Raw genomic sequence first — 21388 nt, forward strand, 5'->3', positions numbered from 1 at the left:
TTTTGATTACAGGGGAAGGGAAAGCCCGTATTCTATTTAGGCCCAAAGGGGAAAGCACGCCAGTCGGGGCGCTACCTGCATCAGATGCCAAACTTTTTTCACGCGTGACTTCCGGATCTTTATGAAGACGAGGAGACGCCTTGGATCCCGAACCTGGAATATTTGCTTGTGCCTGTTCGAATTCCTTCTCATGCAACTGCTGCTCTTTCGCCGGAGATGCTACCGGCGACATTCCGCCGACCTCGTGGAGAGCAGGGGCATCACTGTTGAAGCTGCCATTTTCCCCAATGCTATCTTCATCCCACCATGACATTTTCTGGTAGAAATCATTGGCCGCAAGCACCGGACTGAGTTTGAGAGATTCGAAAATGTCTTCCATGATATTTATTTGATATGGCTTTCCATCCACCATGATTTTGATAGAGGAGCTGATGATTCCGGGGTGGGATGTAAGAATCCCGACCCTTCCGAAAGCCAGATTAGGAGAACTTGTGTTGCATTCTTCTGGGATGACCACAGATCCCCACTTGCTTGCAATGATACTAAATGCCTCTTCGCACCATGCATGTTGAGGCACACCTTGAATAATAAGGGATGTAATTCTTTCGTTGAAGTTTATACCCTCTTCCCAGGCTGATACCGATTTGAACCAGGGTTGCCAAATCTCCCTTCCTTCGTTCAAAAACTTTTCCTTTACTGCTATATCTTCGAATTCAATAAGCATTTTCAGGCCTCCTAAATATCTTAGTTGGATCGTCGGGCATCCCTCCACTTCCTGGAAAGCTTTCACATTCATGAGAGCTTGAAAGCTTTCTACTTCCCCCACTAGAGTATTTTCCATGGCTTCTTTCGAGTCGTGGAAGGATATCAGCTTTATAGTTTTCCTTGTATGTGCTTCTTCATCCGCCTTACTTGATTTCCCAGCTCCCATAGTGTCTATTGGCAAAGGTCCCCTGACAGCATCAGCAAAAGATTTGACGAACGGTTGTGGTTGTGATGTTTGGACTGCATGCTGGCTTCTCAGGGCTTGGTGATTTTCCTTTCGAGACACCTGTTCTTTTCTTTCAAATCTCGCCACATTGACTTCTATCTTCTGTGTTCCAATGATGATCTCGTTTAGCCTCTTCTCGAATGATTTAGGATCATGAATCCTAAATAACGAAGTGGACGTAGGTTACCTTGACCGAAACTCTCGCCCCGTCATCGTTAGGGAAAAACAGATGATACTTGTCAAGACTCAGAACAAATCTAATGCCACTTGTCAAGTTCGATGACCATTGTTAGGAAGTAATGCAGATAACAAGCAAAACCAAAAGCACACAAAGAAACAATATTTACGTAGTTCGGTCAAGGTAACCTACGTCCACAGGCAGGAGGGGAGTATTTTTTATTCACAGAGTTCTCAAACAAAGGTTACAAGTACAATTCACCAGAGATTCATCCTACTCACCAAGGATACAAAAGACACGACACAAATGACTTAGCATGCATCCCTATTTATACATGAGGGATCAGACATAAAACCCTAATGGTTCGAGCTCATTAGCCCATATGCCCATGAATATGTATCCTGTCACTTGGTGGCGTATTCTGTCACTTAGTGGCATATCATGTCATTTGGTGGCATATCAAGTCAATTTGTGACATATAAAGTCACTTCGTGACATATCAAGTCACAGTAGTGGCGCACATTAAATTTTAAGTGGTGCATCCATGAATAGGATGAAGCATCTTGATCATAGATGGCGCATCCATGCACCAGGATGCTCCATTCTACTTCCAGATGCTCCATACCCCCTTTTAGAAGACATGTTCCTTTGTTACTTGATCCGTTCCATTGTCACTTGATCTGTTCCTTTGTCAGGAGATCCATCATTTTCTTAGATGATTCGTTTTTTTTCACATGCTCCATGAATACCAAGTGATTTATTGAGTTCCAAGTGATCCATTGAATTCAAATGTTCCATACGAATGCTCCAAATGCTTGAGTCACATTTAACAATCACCACCTTGACTTGAGCATCCTCTGAACTCCACCTTAAACTAGAACTTCCTTTACCTTCCTGTCATTAAGCCCCGAAGGGGCTTACCTCCTATGAACATCAACCGAGTCCAAGAAAAGCTTGAACTTTTCTCTTGGCAATGACCTTGGCATCATGTCTTTCAGATTTTCTTTGGCACCAGACTTTTGAATGCATAACTTGTCATAGAACAAGATAGGTTTCACCACCTTCAAAGGAAGAATCTAAATGAGACCAACTACTAATGATCTACTTATCATCATATCACTTTCATGGTCCGATTCTATCAATCCAACCAAATATGTATGTCGTGTATTGGCACCATACACTATACAAACATCAAGCGTTACTTTCAAGTGTCACAAGATCCACTTGACCAATTTCGAATGAGCTTTTGCCCAATTGCCTTGATCCACTAAAGAAGTACCAACACATTTGGACTGATCACGATAGAACAACCGCAAGACTTTCTCAATGTAGTGAGAAATGTATAACCATCCTACTCTTTTATCACTCTGAATCTCCATCCTCGTTAACTTCTTTTCAACTCCTAAATCGTTTATCACAAGCTTATTCTCTAGAAGCTTCTTCAAGTTGTCTTTCTTGGCTTCAACATCACCAGAAACTTATTCCTTAAGTTTTTCATGGGATTCCTCATGTATATGATGTTCCATGCTACCCTGTTGTTCTTCATTTATCACAAAACTGTGTGGGGTTTCTGTTTCAAACTCCACCTTCTAGCTAGCATCCTGATCGTTCGCTGCAAAACTTGTACCACCTCCTCTCTGGTTACACATAGCAGACTCAAAAGGTCACATCTCTACTAATAACGAATTTTGGAGTCTTTCCTTATACGCATACCCTATAAATATGGAGTTCATTGTCCTCGACTCCAGTTTACCATCATTCACACGAGCGTAAGTAGGGCATCCAAACATTCGTAAACAAGAATTCTCAGAGGGTTTCCCAGACCACACCTCTTGAGGAATTTTATAATCAGTTGCAGTTAATGGTGATAAATTCACTAAATAGCAAGCAGTAATGACTGCTTCCGCCCATAATTGCTCTGATAAATCAACAGATAATCGGATGCACTGAGCATGCTCCACCAGTGTTTGGTTCATTTGTTCTGGCACTCCGTTTTGTTGTGTTGTTAGCCATATAGTGTGATGCCTCACTATATATTCTGTTTTGCAAAAGTTGCTAAACGAATCCTTGCAGAACTCCAAACCATTTTTTGTTCTAAGTGACTTGACATGGTTCCCGGTCTATTTCTCAACCATTATCTTCCATTGCTTGAACTGCCCAAACACTTCATCTTGGTCCTTTGTCTTTAAAAAGTACACCCAAGTCTTCCTTGAGTAATCATCGATAAAAGTCGCAAATTATTTACATCCTCCATGAGACTTCACATGAGAGGGACCCCATAGATCTGAGTGAACATACTCAAGATTCTCCTTGCTTGAATGTTGAACTGAACTGAACTTCACCTTGCTTTGTATCTCTTGAACACAAGCTTCACCAGGTTTAGCATTTCCAGTTTCATCTCCACCAAACAACCCCTTCTTATTCACATTCCCCGACTTATGATGCCAAAACTTCCTTTCATCATCATACTGATCCAAGTGGGATATAGTCACCGTTCCCCTAACCTTACAAGCATACAGAACACAAATCCCATGAGGATTCGTCATTCCCTTCATAACTACAAGAGCACCCTTGGATACTCTTAACCAGTCACCCTCTCCAGAATACTTCATTCCATCATTTGCCAAAGCACCAAGAGAAATCAGGTTCTTTTGAAGCTCCAACATGAACCAACAATCCAGTTTCCTGACCATACCATTGTGCATCTTGATTTACACCATGTCACTGCCCTTGATACTGCTCACCCAATCATCACCCATCTTGACTGTGCAATTCTACTCTTTGAAGGAGTCGAACTAGTCACTATTGCATGTCATATGATAGGATGCTCCAGAGTCCAAGACCCAAGCATCAGCAAAACTATATGTACATACTGTCAAAACATCACCGTCATCCCCTTCATCGAAATTTCCTTAAACCACAACAACATTTTTATTGCTTGGTCCAATACCATTATTCCTTTTCTTCAGCAATGGACAATCTCTTCTAAAGTTCCCATTTTCCTTGCAGTTATAACATTTAATGTTGGTTTTAGATTCAGAACTTAACTTCCCTCTATGACCTCCACCTCTATCGGATGTTCTTCATCTACCTGTGAACAAACCAAAATTGGAAACTTCTTCTCCAACTGAAACTTTCCTTTTTAGTTCCTTGGACATCAAAGAATCCTTCACATCATTCATAGTGATCATTGTCCTACCATACATGGTATCAAATAAATTCTCATAAGAATTTGACAGTGAACATAAGAGGATAAGTGCTTGATCTTCATCTTCAATCTTTACATGCACACTTTGTAAATCCAAGATGATCCTATTGAAGTTATCCAAATAATCCTTCACTTGGATACTTTCTGACATCCTAAGAGTATACAAACGTTTCTTCTGATACAACCTGTCCGTCATAGAATTGTTCTGATACTTGTTACGTAACCTCTCCCACAACCCAACTCGTTTGATCCAAGACCTCTCTCAGTACTTCGTCTGTTAAACTCAACAGATAGCGCTATGCACTCTTGCAAGAATATCCACCTTCTTTTTAGCCGCCATGTCTTTTGGCAGTTTCGCTTCTCTTTCCAGTGTCGCTGCACATCCTTGTTGAACCAAAAGAGCTTTCATCTTCACCTTCCATAAAGTGAAATCATTCGAACCATCAAACTTATCCAAATCGAATTTATGAGATGCCATCTTCAATCAACTGAACACCAGCTGCAACTCTGATACCACTTGTTAGGGAAAAACATATGATAATTGTCAAGACTAAATTTTTTTTGATGCCACTTGCCATGTTTTGATGACCCTTGTTAGGAAGTAATGTGGATAATAAACAAAAGCACACAAAGAGATAGTATTTACGTGGTTCAGTCAAGGTGACCTACGTCCACGGGTAGGAGGGGAGTATTCTTTATTCACAGAGTTCTTGAACAAAGGTTACAAGTACAATTTACCATAGATTCGTCCTACTCACTAAAGATACAAAAGACACGAAACAAATGACTTAGAATGCATACCTATTTATATTTGAATGGTCAAACCTAAAACCCTAATGGGCTAATCCCATTAGCCAATAGGCCTATGAATGGTGTATCCTATCACTTGGTGGCATATCGTGTCACTTGGTGGCATATCAAGTCACTTGGTTGCATATAAAGTCACTTCGTGGCATATTAAGTCACTTCATGGCATATCAGGACACAGTAGTGGCGCATCCAAGCATATGATGGTGCATCTTGATCACAAATGGCACATCCATGCACCATGATGCTCCCTTCTACTTCCAGGTGCTCCATACCCCCTTTTAGAAGACTCATTACTTTGCCACTTGATCCTTTCCTTTGTTAGGAGATCCATCCCTTTCTCAGATGATTCGTTCCTTTTGACACATGCTTCATGAACCCCAGGTGCTCTGTTGAGTTCCAACTTCTCCATTGAACTCAAATGCTCCATACAAATGTTCCAAATGACCGAATCACATAGAACATAAATAGATAATCACTTTTTACTAATTTTCATTTAAATTGTCATTTAGGGTTGAGTTTTATCTCCTAGTGGTTGTGTGTTATCTGATGGTTGTTACCAAGTGAGGTATGCAGGTTAGGTGGTAGTTTGGTTAAAGAATATAAGACTAAAACCAACATCATTAGAACACTCACATAGTGTATCTCACCATGACACTCCCAAAAATACATAAGAGGAACGTAGAGAGTTTGAAGTTGTCAGCAACCAACCAATATAGGGGGTAGTTAGTCCATATTTACATTCCTAAAACTTGAAACAACTATATTTCTTTTGTTTATAAGAAAAATGTATGTTATGTTTATAACTGATTTGTTAATAATACTATACATTAGTTTAAGAGACAAAGAAACGAACCATGAACAAAAAAAGACATACCTTTAGCAAAAACGTAAAACTCAGGAATTTTTCCATGCAAGTGCCAGGAAGTACTCATACCTGCCCTGGCCAAAGCGTACTCTGGAAATTGTCAACAAAAACCTCGAAACTCCTCAACACCTTTGCAAAATTCTCTTTCTCTGGAAACAACTCTATCGCAGTATCAGATGAAGATTTGAAGCGATAAAACATGTGACCGACCTTATCATTGTTAACCCATAGCTAATGGTTCAGCCAACTCTTAAGAGAACCTTTTCAATCATTCACAAGGATCTGGCTTTATTTCCTCACAAAAAATTATATTTATCTCCAGTAGAAGAAGTAGAAAGATGGAAGAAGTAGCGAAAGACCTAAAGATCAGGCACAAGATCATTATATTGGGTTATGGGCATAACATCATTTCTATGGTGTACATGCAACCCTAATTGCTTTGATCTAGGTTTTTCTAATTTGAACATATAACTATGAATACCAAAGCATAAACCCTAAAACTAGCATACCAAATCCGAAAATCACATATGATTAGGGTTAGGAGCTTTACCTCACTTGTTATATTGTAATAACAAGAATTCCTTGACCTTTGAAAGCTTAGTTCCCCAAGTGTTGCACCTCTAATGGAGTCACAAACACCACTAGAAACAAGGAAGAAAAAGAGAGATAGAGAGAGAGAGATAGGAGGCTTCAAAAGTTGGCTAGGGTTCCTTCTAAATGCATAGGCCGATTTTGAGTGCCATTGGGGTTCATTTTATAATTGAGGATTACTAGGGTTATCAACCTAGAAAACCTAATTCCCTTTCTTAGGCCCTAAGCAACATATGGACTCCCATTGGGCAAGCCTTGGACGAAATCGTTATGGACTCTCATATAGATTTCGTCCACCTTACACTAATAAGGTCCATGAGCCCAAACTATAAATATTACTGATTTACATAATCAGTTCCCGCTAATTTAACCAGTCTCTTTTGATCACCAAATTAATTTCTGATTAATACTAATTAAATAATAATATGGTTTCTCAATTAATATATTATTCTTATAATATATTAATAAATCATAATTAATCCTCTTTCTCTATAATTCATCCTATTAGTTGCTATGGTGAAGGCAACCCAAAAGGACCATGGTCATAATCAAATCAAGCACATACCAAAAATAGTTATGGGCTTAGACACCTAATCCAACACATTACATTGACACAACATTTCAAACGTAACAATCTTGTTCACACCATTAGGAACAAGTTGATCGATGTGAATTTTGTGATGATCCAATAATTCTAAAAAAAAATAAGACAAAGACAAATGGTAACCAACTTCAAAATGTTTGGGGTAAATCCTAACCTTACTTGGAGGAGGATGGGTAATGATGGAGCCCTCCACTGGAATCATGACCCTTTGTCAAGTTGAAACCCATAATGCTTTTGAAAACCCTGCCATTGAGAAGGAGTAGGAAAAAATCTAACTGGAGAGTCCATAAATATCTTATGAGATAGAAAAAGCGAATGAACATAACAAAAGGGAAGAAGCAAAAAAGAGTAGCACGAAAAGGGAAACAAGGGAAAACCCTAATTGTGGGAAACTACAACCGACATCACCTGAAGATGACAGTCACATCCATGTAAACCGTTAGACATATACTCAACCATCAAGTGATAACTGTACATGCTAGTCCACCCATTGTGACTAAGCAAGTCTATGTCATGATAACTAAGACTAAGAAGACTTGATAGCAGACCATAGAAGTACGATTGGAAGCGACGCTTTGGAAACCATGCAATAGACTAGACAGGAACCATTCTACGTCGGCTTGGAAGGCTATACCCATGATATTAGTCTTCCTATGACCTCTACATCCCAGCACACGACGGGAAAGTCTCCTAGCGACAAAACAATGTCAGCCGACAACCTTAGTTGTGCACGCACCACAACGCTCTATCTGGATCGATAACATCCCACGGTAGAGAGTAGAGGATATTTCCTCCGATGACCAACTCTGTCCCGTATCAGAGCTAACATCCTTGTCTCCTCATAGGCAAGAATACTGTTTAGGTAACTATATAAGGATATCGACCATCTCCCCAGGAGGTAAGGGTCTGATCGAGTCATTATCTGAATACTCTCTATATACCTTTTCTCTAAGAAGAAAATGAATTGATCGTCAGAGCGTCCTCCTAGGACCTCCCCCCCGGAGAATGGTTGACGTTTCTCCCTTTGTGTTACAGGGCATGGTTGCTAAGTGAAGACCCGCCAGACACTCCAGGAGCTCATTTTCATATCAATATGCATTGGTGAAAAATTGATAAACTGAAAACCAAGAAACTGGTTGTCTTTTCATTAGGCGTGTTGCACCCCTCTATTGGCGCATTGTGCCCTTCTCTCCAACGAATGTCTATGATTTTATTGCCTTTTTCGAATTAGTAGGATAATTACTAGTTAATTAAGGTTATTTTAATTGCTTAAAATATAAATCTTTAAACTAGATAATTGGATAAATCCTTATTTCGAAAATTGAGGAAAAAGATAAAGAATAAATAATATTTAATTAAAAAGATTAATTTAGATAATTATTTAATTCTTAAAAAGACTTAATATAATATTAATTAATTAAATGTTAATTAAGTTAATAAGATTTAAACCTTGTATTATTAAAAGGTTTAAAGAAACACCCTTACATATATTGATAAGAGTATATAATACTATATGTAAAACATTAAGTCAGTCAAATCAAGAGTAACCCTCATTCGTGAAGCTACACTATAAGATAAGTATAAAGAAACAACCTATTAAATGACCGTTGGATGAGTGTCCTTTTCATTCACCAAATCTTTGTGTGGTGGAGGGTTGTTTGCTGAAATTTATAGGATACTAATCACATTAAAATTATAATGTAAAAGCAGTAGAACAGTCTATTAAATCTCACTCTGGTTACTTTAGGAGAAATGTGAAATTGTATGATAATCCATGAAAATGCACATTATTTCCTTGTGAGTCGTTAGTAGAGAGTGTGTGGTTAATCGACACACTAATGTGGGAATACAAAGTTGAAATGATGGTACATACTCAAAAATTATGAAATTTGATGGAGCGTGTGTGGTTAACAGGCACGTTGTAACGACCCAAAATTTCACGTCCAAAAATTTCGTTTATAAAACATTACATAGAAAACGTTAACAATTAAAACATTGTTTAGTTGAACCACTTCTCATCGAAAACCAAATTAAAACCACAACATTCGATCAATCAAAATATCAGAGTATCAATCCCAGAATAAACTCATAACTGCGGAAACAAGAGAGTGTGTGTGTGACACGCTGCTACCGCGCCGACTCCATTCCCCTAGCTGAGGAGGTACCTGAAACCAAAACTGAAAACCGTAAGCACGAAGCTTAGTGAGTTCCCCCATAATACCTCATACCATGCAAGCATATAACAAACAACGTTCAGCTAGGAGTTACGGGCCTCGCCCACACTCGGGAAGATACGGGCCCTGCCTACACTTCGCTAGCCGGGAGATACGGGCCTCGCCCACACTTGTGAAGATACGGGCCCTGCCCACACTTCGCTAGCTGGGAGATACGGGCCTCGCCCACACTCTACTATCTGGGAGATACGGGCCTAGCCCACACTCCAACCTCGGAGAGATACGGGCCCTGCCCACACTCAACCGCTAACCCATAATATACAAGTATCACACAGACAACAAGTATAAGCAACTCTATCATATTGACACATATATCATACTCGACTAAACCCAGAGATACGGGCTCGGCCCACACTCTCGTACTAACATCTCGTCTACACGGGTCGACCTTGGTGCCTTAGACCCGTTTCTACTGAAAAGGAAACTCACCTCGAAATAGCTGCTAATCTGGTAGAGAACTGACTGCCTACTGATGCTCCAGAAATCCTCCGGCTGCAAATCCCACAACATACTCAGTCAATCACTGCTAACTGTCCATTGGGTAAAATGACCATTTTACCCCTAATCATGTCATAAGTCAAAGTCAGAGTCAACTTTCAGTTGACCCGACTCGCCGAGTTGGCTCTCCAACTCGCCGAGTCCCTAACCAAACGACTGTCCTGGATCCCGACCCTACTCGTCGAGTTAGGCGTTACCTCGACGAGTTCTTCTTCTTAACTGAGGTTCAAGTCCTTGATCTTACTCGCCGAGTTGTATGAACAACTCGCCAAGTCTGTTCTTGATCTAAGGAGATTGCCTTGAACTCGCCGAGTCAGGGCATTGACTCGCCGAGTTCCTCCATAGATGAGTTCAGCTTCCGACTCACTGAGTCACACCCCGTGACTCACTGCTCACTCGACACTACGAAAAGGGGACAAACTCGGAGACTCGCGAACCGACTCGCCGAGTCAGATGAACGACTCGCCGAGTCGTCGCCATGCATTCACTATATATGCGATTTTGCTCGATTCCAGTCCATGCTATTTACAGATCTGGGTTCCTAGAGCATGAATGACACGTAAAGTTTCCAACTTTACGTGTAGATACTCACCAATGAGGGATTTAGGGCTCAAAATGCCTCAAAAGGGTAGATCTAGGGTGAACAAGCAACATGGGTCCATAAAGGTAACAGATCTGAGCTCCTGGAGCTTAATCTTGCCTAGATCTAAAGGCCAATCAACTTATTACGACTTATATTGCACATACAAGCTTGGGGTTTGGCTCAAGAATGACTTAAATGAAGTAATAAGCATAGAACAGGGGGAAAACGGGTTATACCTCAAAGGAACTGCTAAGAGAGCACAAAGATGCTTGGATTCCTTCCCTTCCTCTTGATCTACTCCCCTTTTGCTTCAAAACCTTCAAGAACACACAACAATTGCTTCAAACTCTCTATGAATAGCTTAGAACGAGGGTTGGAAGCTCTGGGGGGTGAATGGGTGTTGGCTTGGGGCGGATATATTGTTTAAACGTGTCCTGGGTCCCGTATCTACTCGGCGAGTCGGACCTATGACTCGCCGAGTCCAAGGCTACAAAAAAAGAGAATACTCAAATAAGATTTACGTACCAGGAACCAGGTGCTACAAATCTCCCCCACTTATTTTAGACTTCGTCCTCGAAGTCTGCTGCTCGATCCTGAAACAGCTCGGGGTAATGCTCCATCATCTCATCCACCGGCTCCCAAGTCCATTCCGAACCCTTGCGGTGCTGCCATTGCACCTTCACTAGCTCCACCTTCTTGTTCCTCAAATCCTTCGACTTCCTGTCGAGGATTGCGACTGGGCGCTCAATGTAATTCAGGCTGTCATCAACCTGTATATCCTCTAGCGGCACCACCGCTGAATCATCCACTAGGCACTTCCGCAGCTGAGAAACATGGAAAGTGCTGTGGATCTGGCTGAGCTCGGCTGGCAGATCCAGCCTATACGCCACCTTGCCCACCCAGGCTACAACCCTGAATGGTCTGATGAATATCGGGCCCAACTTGCCCCGCTTCCTGAATCGAATGACGCCTTTCCAAGGCGACACCTTCAGGAGAACCATATCCCCAATTGGGAACTCCAAGTCGGATCGATGCTTGTCGGCATAACTCTTCTGTCGACTCTGAGCAGTCTGAAGCCTGCTCTGAACCTGCTGGATCCTCTCGGTCATCTTGAGCACCACTTCGGTGCTCCCCATGACTCTCTGGCCAACTTCACCCCAGCATATCGGGGTCCTGCACCTCCGTCCATACAACATCTCGAATGGAGGGCGGTCGATACTCGCGTGGTAGCTGTTGTTGTAGGAGAACTCGGCCAAGGGAAGATAGGTATCCCAACTACCACCGAAGTCCAACACGCACGCCCGCGACATATCCTCCAAGGTCTGGATGGTCCGCTCGCTCTGACCATCCGTCTGCGGGTGAAAGGCGGTGCTAAAATGCAAACGAGTGCCCAACTCGTCATGAAATCTCTTCCAAAATCTAGAAGTAAAACGCACATCCCTGTCCGAGATAACCGATACTGGCACCCCGTGCCGCGCCACGATCTCCCTGATATAGATGTCGGCTAATTTCTCGGCCGATATGCTCTCCTGAATCGGGATAAAGTGAGCACTCTTGGTCAATCGATCCATGATGACCCAAATCGAATCCACTCCACACGCGGTCCTGGGAAGCTTCGTGATAAAATCCATCGTGATATCTTCCCATTTCCACAATGGAATATCCAACGACTGCATCTTGCCATGCGGTCTCTGATGTTCAGCCTTGACCTTCCGGCAGGTCAAGCACCGCTCAACGTACCATGCCACATCCCGCTTCATGCAGTGCCACCAATAATCTAGACGAAGATCCCTATACATCTTCGTTGCCCCGAGATGAATAGAGAATCGGGACTTGTGCGCCTCCTCCATCAAAATCTGGCGCACGCCTCCGTGATACGACACCCACAACCTACGGTGTAGTGTCAATAGTCCTCGGCTATCATAATCAAAGGAGGAAACCTGACCCACCACACGCTCGCTCTTCCGATGCTCCTCCTTGATAGCCTCCTGTTGAGCCTCCCGAATTCGCTCCAACAGGGGAGTCACCACGGCCATCCTCATGCAAACGTCCCTGATTGGCGCCGCCTTGCGGCTAAGCGCATCGGCCACCACATTGGCCTTCCCCGGGTGGTAGAGGATCTCGCAATCATAATCCTTCACCACGTCCAACCACCGACGCTGCCTCATGTTCAGATTCGGCTGATCCATGAGGTACCTCAAACTCTTGTGGTCCGTGTAAATGGTACATCGAACCCCGTAGAGGTAATGTCGCCAAATCTTGAGGGCAAAAACCACCGCCCCCAACTCCAAATCACGCGTCGGGTAGTTCGCCTCGTGAGGCTTGAGCTGCCTCGAGGCGTAGGCAATGACATGCCCCCTCTGCATCAATACCGTGCCCAACCCTGAAATGGACGCGTCACAATAAACCACAAAATCCTCTACACCCTCTGGCAGGGCTAAGATCGGCGCCTCGCAAAATCTCTGTCTCAGTGTCTCAAATGTAGCCTGCTGCTCGGGTCCCCACTGAAAGACCACGACTTTCTTCGTCAGCCGCGTCAGGGGTACGACTATCTTGGAGAAATCCTGAATAAATCTCCGATAGTAGCCTGCTAATCCCAGGAAACTCCGAATCTCAGATGGAGACTTCGGAACCTCCCATCTCATCATGGCCTCGACCTTGGCCGGATCGACCAGAATCCCGTTCTTGTTGACGAGGTGTCTAAGAAATTGCACCTCGTGCAACCAGAACTCACACTTGGAGAACTTGGCATACAAGCTCTCCCTCCTCAGGGTCTCCAACACCTCCCTCAGATGTTCCTCATGCTCCTCCTGAGTCTTGGAATAAACCAATATGTCATCGATAAAGACTATCATAGACCGATCCAACATCGGTCTGCATACGCGGTTCACGAGGTCCATGAACGCGGCAGGAGCATTGGTGAGCCCAAACGGCATCACCACGAACTCATAATGGCCATAGCGCGTCCGAAACGCGGTCTTCTGCGTATCCTCCTCCCTGACCCTCATCTGATGGTATCCCGAACGCAAATCGATCTTGGAAAACCAAGATGCTCCCTGAAGCTGGTCAAAGAGATCATCAATCCTCGGGAGTGGGTAACGGTTCTTCACCGTTACCTTATTCAGCTCCCGATAATCTATGCACATCCGGTGCGACCCATCCTTCTTCTTCACAAACAGGATCGGGGCTCCCCAGGTTGAACTACTCGGACGAATAAATCCCTTGTCTAGCAGCTCCTGCAGCTGCGTAGACAACTCCTGTATCTCGGGAGGAGCCAACCGGTACGGTGCCTTGGCTATCGGAGCCGCACCAGGAACGAGGTCAGTCCTGAACTCCACCTGCCGCTCCGGAGGTATCCCAGGAAGCTCCTCTGGGAAAACATCTGCGAAATCTCGCACCACCGGAACCTCGCTCACTGTCGCCTTACCCGCCTCCCGGGTATCCATCACATACGCGACATATCCTGCGCATCCCTGTTGAAGGTAGCGCCTCGCCCTCGCTGCTAAACATATTGCGGGTCCATACTGCGGCCTCTCGCCATGAATCACTAACTCTCCCTCGCCTGGGGTCCTGACCCGCACTAGCTGCTGCGCGCAATCTATCACCGCCCCATTAGGGCTCAAACAATCCATGAGTATAATCACCTTGTTCCCACGCAGCGGAATAGGAACCAGGTCTACTAAGAAACGCTCCTCAAACAGACGCAATACGCAACCCCGAAACACCATCGATGCTCGCACCGATCGATCATCAGCAATCTCTACCTCCAAAGGGCAATCCAACATGCCCGAAGACTCATGAAACTTCTTGCTAAGCGCAAGGGACAAATGATCGGGATGCACCCGAGTCGAATAACACCTGAACTGGGATACCGTTCACATATCAATATCATAACATCATAAAATAAAAATAATAGAGGGAAAGAATAATACCCGTCACCTCATCGGGTGCGGCGCGTGCCTCCTCGGTAGTCAACTGGAATGCTCGGCTCCTCACCACCGGAGCCTCTGCCTTGCCCTGCCAGCCATCCGTGATCCGTAGGGTCGCTGGAGCTGGCGCCTTCACCGACGCTGAAACTGTCAACTGGGGGCAATTGGCCTTCTTGTGGCCCCTCTGGTTGCAGTGGAAACACAGCAACTCAGACGTCTGAATAGCCGAAACTGGAGTAGTACAATCCCTGCTAAAGTGCCCCGCCTTGCCGCACTTGTAGCAGCCTACTGATCCCATCCTACATGCTCCCTCATGCGTCCTGCCGCATTTCCCACAGCAGCCGGGTCCTCCTTGGCCTTTCAGCCTCCCATCTGATCCTCTGGGCTTCTTTCCTGAAGCCCCAACCACCTGCCCCGCCTCTGCCTTCCTCTTCCAAATGTGCTCTAAATCAATCTCCCTTTCCCTCGCCCTGGCGATCATGGACTCCAGGGTAGGGCAAGCTGAAAAGCTGACATGCTCCCGGATGTCAGTCCGTAGCATATCATGATAACGGGTCCTCCTCATATCCTCGTCACCCGCATACTGGGGCACCAACAAGGCCCTCTCCCGGAACTTGGCGGTGATCTCCGCCACAGTCTCCGTCGTCTGCCTCATGTCCAAAAACTCCCTGTCCAACTGCTGAAGCTCAACAGCCGGCGCAAACTTTGCCCTGAACCTGGTCACAAAGTCCGACCGGGTCATAGTCTCGATAGCTGAGGCTCCCAGCGAGTCACCCACTGACTCCCACCAATCCCGGGCTCGGTCTCGTAAGCACCCTGCTGCATACCTCACCTTCGACCCCTCGGGGTAGAAGCTAGTCAACTGTGCAAACTCGATGTCTGCAATCCATCGCCTGGCAGCAATGGGGTCTTTCACCCCGTGGAAATCCGATGCACCACTGCCCCTGAAGTCCTTAAAGGACAGTGTGCGAGATCCTGACTGGCCAGATGCCATGTCGCTCCTGAACGCCTTGAGGCGGTCCTCCATCAACTCGATGATCCCTTCCTTGATCGACCCGAAGATAATGGGAGTCGACTCAAGGATACCCCTAGTGATCTCTGACGCGATGAACTCGTGTAGTCCCTCATCTACCGGCTCGGTACCTGATCCCGAACTTGACCCCTCTCCTGAACCGCCATCTACTGGCCTCGATCGAAGTATCACCATTCTACAATACATAATAACACACATTGGTGATACTGATATTTCCTGAGGGATCACAACTACTTACAAGTTCCCTGGTCTTATCTTGGCCTTCCTTGGTTCGGGTACGGATCCTCTGCTTTCAGTAGTACGGGCCCATACTACCTTCCACATCTATCCGTACCTTCTTCAAGGACCGCCTCGACTCCACCAGATCCCTTCCACTGTGGCTGATCACTACTATACTCATCCTAGGCTTGCCCTAGGGAAATCTCAGACTCCACCCTACTAGGTCCTCAGCTGCTGAAGGCCTCTTAGTAGTGCCAATTAACCATTACCTGAACACCATCAAATGTGGTGAGGCTCGGATAATCCTTCGAGTAACAGGTTCACCCCTACAATGGTTAGACTCAAACGAGAGCTGCGCAATAGGGCCAAATCCAGCACTTTAAGATTATTCAACCCTGATCACATGTGACGTGACGTATTCACCTAATGGCTAACTCCCACCACTTAGAGTCCCACAAAGCACAAAGCAAGCAACATTCGAACTAAGGGAACAATCTCATTCAACTCTATCGGCTTACAGGAACTGTACTAGCATATAATGCTAAGCTCATACCATCAGGCATAACCTAATCAGGCTATCCTACTTGCTGTCTACCCAATACTAGCATGCAATTCTCATACAGCTGAACACATAAAGCAGGCACATAAGGCATCACTCCTAGATCCACAGTCCTATTCTAGCATGCTGTCCTACAAAATCTGATAAACATAACATAAACTTGTATGGGTACTTTGGGGAATACTTACTTGAGCTCGGCCGGTCGCGCACATCACACACTTCGTTCTTTCTCAAAACTCTTTTCTCAATTTTTGAAAACATTTTCTTTTAGAAAATCTTTTAATCCCTCGATTTGAGTTCGGACACCCCCGAAGGTGTGTCCGAATCCCTCAAACCAGGGCTCTGATACCAACTTGTAACGACCCAAAATTTCACGTCCAAAAATTTCGTTTATAAAACATTACATAGAAAACGTTAACAATTAAAACATTGTTTAGTTGAACCACTTCTCATCGAAAACCAAATTAAAACCACAACATTCGATCAATCAAAATATCAAAGTATCAATCCCAGAATAAACTCATAACTGCGGAAACAAGAGAGTGTGTGTGTGACACACTTCTACCGCGCCAACTCCATTCCCCTAGCTGAGGAGGTACCTGAAACCAAAACTAAAAACCGTAAGCACGAAGCTTAGTGAGTTCCCCCATAATAACTCATACCATGCAAGCATATAACAAACAACGTTCAGCTAGGAGTTACGGGCCTTGCCCACACTCGGGAAGATACGGGCCCTGCCCAGACTTCGCTAGCCGGGAGATACGGGCCTCGCCCACACTTGTGAAGATACGGGCCCTGCCCATACTTCGCTAGCCGGGAGATACAGGCCTCGCCCACACTCTACTATCTCGGAGATACGGGCCTAGCCCACACTCCAACCTCGGAGAGATACGGGCCCTGCCCACACTCAACCGCTAACCCATAATATACAAGTATCACACAGACAACAAGTATAAGCAACTCTATCATATTGACACATATATCATACTCGACTAAACCTAGAGATACGGGCTCAGCCCACACTCTCGTACTAACATCTCGTCTACACGGGTCGGCCTTGGTGCCTTAGACCCGTTTCTACTAAAAAGGAAACTCACCTCGAAATAGCTGCTAATCTGGTAGAGAACTGACTGCCTACTGCTGCTCCGGAAATCCTCCGGCTGCAAATCCCACAACATACTCAGTCAATCACTGCTAACTGTCCATTGGGTAAAATGACCATTTTACCCCTGATCATGTCATAAGTTAAAGTAAGAGTCAACTTTCAGTTGACCCGACTCGCCGAGGTGGCTCTCCAACTCGCCGAGTCCCTAACCAAACGACTGTCCTGGATCCCGACCCTACTCGTCAAGTTAGGCTTTGCCTCGACGAGTTCTTCTTCTTAACTGAGGTTCAAGTCCTTCATCCTACTCGCCGAGTTGTATGAACAACTCGCCGAGTTCATCTTCATCCGAAGAACACTTTATGCTGTGACTCGTCGAGTTGTATGAACAACTCGCCGAGTCTGTTCTTGATCTAAGGAGATTGTCTTGAACTCGCCGAGTTCCTCCATAGATGAGTTCAACTTCCGACTCACTGAGTCACACCCCGTGACTCACTGCTCACTCGACACTACGAAAAGGGGACAAACTCGGAGACTCGCGAACCGACTCGCCGAGTCAGATGAACGACTCGCCGAGTCGTCGCCATGCATTCACTATATGTGCGATTTTGCTCGATTCCAGTCCATGCTATTTACAGATCTGGGTTCCTAGAGTATGAATGACACGCAAAGTTTCCAACTTTACGTGTAGATACTCACCAATGAGGGATTTAGGGCTCAAAATTCCTCAAAAGGGTAGATCTAGGGTGAACAAGCAACATGGGTCCATAAAGGTAACAAATCTGAGCTCCTGGAGCTCAATCTTGCCTAGATCTAAAGGCCAATCAACTTATTACGACTTATATTGCACATACAAGCTTGGGGTTTAGCTCAAGAATGACTTAAATGAAGTAATAAGCATAGAACAGGGGGAAAACGGGTTATACCTCAAAGGTGATGGATTTTATACATAAGAACAGTCCTATGTGCTCATACAAACCCTAATGCTTGGATCTAGGTTTCTCTATTGTACATGCTTTGAATCCAAGACTAATAAACTTAGATCTAACATGTTATAAACTGAATTAGGGTTTAGAGAATTACCTTTGATTGTTATATAGCAATAACAATCAATTCCTTGCTTGGATTGGCCTTAGAAAGCTTAGTGCCTCAAGTGCTGCACCTCTAATGGAGTCACAAACACCATATGCAACTTGGATGAAGAGGAAAATAAGAGAGGCTGCCCAAAAACGGCTGGAAACCCTAGAGAATCAGTTGTCCACGTTTTTGGGAGCCTAAGGGTCCTTTATATACTTGTGTGGGCTGCTAGGGTTTCAGTCAAAACCCTAATGGACAGCTTAAACTCTAAGCAGCCCATGGAACCTTCTGGATAAGGCCATGGACGAAAATATGATGGGCTTCCATCATAATTTCGTTCACCCCTTATTCCTTTAGCATTCCTTAGCCCAATAACTCAATTATCCAATAATTGCAGTCCAGTCCCCTAAGTTTAATTAATCTCTTTTAGCCACAAAATTAACTCTTAATTAATTATTGACTAATATTAATTAAACAATATGATTTCTCCTTTAATATATTATTCTCATAATATATTAATAAATCATATTTAAACATCTCTCTCCTTAATTCATCCTACATATTTCTATGGTGAAGGCAACCCAAAAGGACCATGCTCATAATCGGGTCAAGTACATACCAAAATAGTTATGGACTTAGTCACTAATCCAACAAAAGGAACTGCTGAGAGAGTACAAAGATGCTTGGATTCCTTCCCTTCCTCTTGATCTACTCCCCTTTTGCTTCAAAACCTTCAAGAACACATAACAATTGCTTCAAACTCTCTATGAATAGCTTAGAACGAGGGTTGGAAGCTCTGGGGGGTGAATGGGGACTGGCTTGGGGTGGATATGTTGTTTAAATAGGGTGCAAACCCCTGAAACTTAGGGTTTCATCCAACAGTGGTGACTTGCCGAGTCACCAACTTAAACGTGTCCCGGGTCCCGTATCTACTCGGCGAGTCGGACCTATGACTCGCCGAGTCCAAGGCTACATAAAAAAAGAGAATACTCAAATAAGATTTACGTACCAGGAACCAGGTGCTACACACGTCAATGTGAGATCATAATCAACATTGAGGGTATCACGCGGGTTTTCATGGTTAAATGGAAATCCTATCCCACCTCCTCGTGCATTTTCAAATTCTAGCTCCTATATTTTTTCCCTTGGGCATAAATTGTTTGATATGGAATCCTCCTTGAAAAGAAAATGTCCTTGATGAGCGTATCCTTCAATTCAATAATGTGTTAACATTGAATAAGTTGTTATTCCCATAAACATGTAAAATTTTCAAATAAGGTTTCTTGCATCATTATACCTATGTCCTTGATGTTCCAAAGAATTTTTGTGAACATGTGAACATATGAAATGACATTTTAATTGAGTGAGATGTTTCACCAAAAGGTAAGGCAAGAGTGATTTGAAAATCTTCAAAACTTCCTAACTGCATTCGAATTGAAGAAAAAAGTAATGTATGTTATATGAGAGCTACAAAGACAAACTCGAGAATCCTAATGCCCTTGGCAAGAGTACTACAATATATCTTATGCTTGGATCTTTCGTTAGTTATTATGATTATTTCAACTTGAAACATTGATGGGATTCTTAAACCTTCTCTAAACTGAAGAAGCTGGAAAGGAATTAGATTTCTTATCCGATTCTAGTTATCGCCTTTCTAAATGTTCATAGAAAGAAGAGGAAACGTTCGAAACCAAAATGAAAAGGAACGACTTCGGCTGAAACTCACTATTATGAGGGAGTAGAATTGGTGTGTCCTCTATGATTCAAAAAAGGCAAGTTACAATTAATGCAATGGAAAATATCATTGGAAACAAAGTTTCCCTAAGTATTTTGAGATGGTGAAGTCAAATGTTTGACTCTACATCAAGTACTCGAATAATCAAACTCCAAATACATCATATTCATGGTTCCTTTATGCATAATGTGGTAATCATATTTGGATGCCATTGTAGGATCTATAGGAAAGAAGGAAGTTAAAAATCAAAATCTAAATCCAATCATGGGAATGGACAAATGTCGCATGTCTCGATGATTGAGGATTTCGAGCTTGTGCTTAGTGGTGGAGTTAGGATAAAACTTGTTATTTGCTATTACTCTTCGGAGATGTTTTTAGAAACCAAAATTTCATTTTAAGCATTGCATAAACATGGATATCAATTTTTATTTGATAATGGAAAGGTGACGATTCTACTTCAATCTTCTTGAAATTGGCATTCATGAAATTGTAGTTTGTATATCTAATATTTGCAGTGATGACTTGAATATTGATACCTCTAATAGTTTAGATATGATCGTGCTTGTGGCATAATTTCCTTGGCCACATAAGTAAGAATCACATCATCAAGCTCCAATTGGACCGTATTTTGAAGCATTCGACTTTGGGTTGGATGATGTTGTTGGGTTTTAAGTACTATAACACTCCTATGGTACACATACAACCCTAATTCTTTGGATCTAAGTTTTCTCTAGTTATACATGCAACAAAAAATTATCCAAAGCATGAAACCTATCTAGCATACAAATTTGGTACATGAATCATAAAACTAGTTAGAAGAATACCTCTTATTTGTAGCCTGTAGTTGTTGGCCTTTCAAGAGCTTACTCAAGTGTGATGCCTCAAACAAGTTACAAACACGATGAAAAAATAAAGGACTTTAAGAGAGAGGCTAGAACCACCAAAATCGGCTAGGGTTCTCTTTGAACCCTTGGGGGTAGTGAATTTGGAGCTAAGGGGTTACTTTTATAGTATGAAATTCCTAGGGTTTCAACTTGTAAACCCTAATTCATTCCTTGGGCCTTTAATCCAATAATCCATATGATAAGCCTTATGGACTAACACTTCATGGACTCTCACATAAACTTAGTCCATCACTAATAAATCATGGATCATTGGCCTAAACTATATGT

This window comes from Lactuca serriola, chromosome 1, assembly GCF_051521515.1.
Source record: "Lactuca serriola cultivar US96UC23 chromosome 1, Lser_US96UC23_V15, whole genome shotgun sequence".
Lineage (NCBI taxonomy): Eukaryota > Viridiplantae > Streptophyta > Magnoliopsida > Asterales > Asteraceae > Lactuca > Lactuca serriola.